Below are 630 nucleotides of genomic sequence, written 5' to 3' on the forward strand. Positions count from 1 at the left end.
GTATCATTTCCAGCTGCACCAGTGTCCTTGGTGGACTACTTCAAAGCACGTAGCAGTGGCTATAGCCTGAGGCCTAAGGCTTCAGCAAATTTAGCTACTMATGCTAAGCAAGTTGTGCTAAGCAATTAATCCTAAACAGTGTTAGTTCCATGCTCTATATCTCATATAGATTATTGTTCTGAAGCACCGCAAGGGCCCCAACAGTACAGGAATAATAATACTTTATTCCAAGATGTAAAATATTATATTTCTTCAAAATTTTACATTGTATATTTTACTAAATACAATGTACAGAATATATCAAATGTATAAGAATTATTATATTAATTATAATATAATTATATTATAAATTATATTTTATTATATTAATCTATATTATTAATATATGTTCTAATAATTTTATTAGAATTAGATGCAATTCATTATTATTCCATTTAAATTGAGAAATACCTGTGCGCCAGAAAACAACGCAGGTATATTTTGGCAATTTAAGAACCAATTGAGAAGAAAAATGTTGCTGAGCATAGTTCAGAGTACTAAGAATCTGAGTGCCCCTATTCCCAAAACACTGATTCAAGATGATATTTTAGATGTACATGCTTGCAGAATGTATTCAATTTCAGTTTCTCC

The sequence above is a fragment of the Apteryx rowi genome, unplaced genomic scaffold (assembly GCF_003343035.1).
Source record: "Apteryx rowi isolate R43461 unplaced genomic scaffold, aptRow1 scaffold_19, whole genome shotgun sequence".
Classification (NCBI taxonomy): Eukaryota; Metazoa; Chordata; class Aves; order Apterygiformes; family Apterygidae; genus Apteryx; species Apteryx rowi.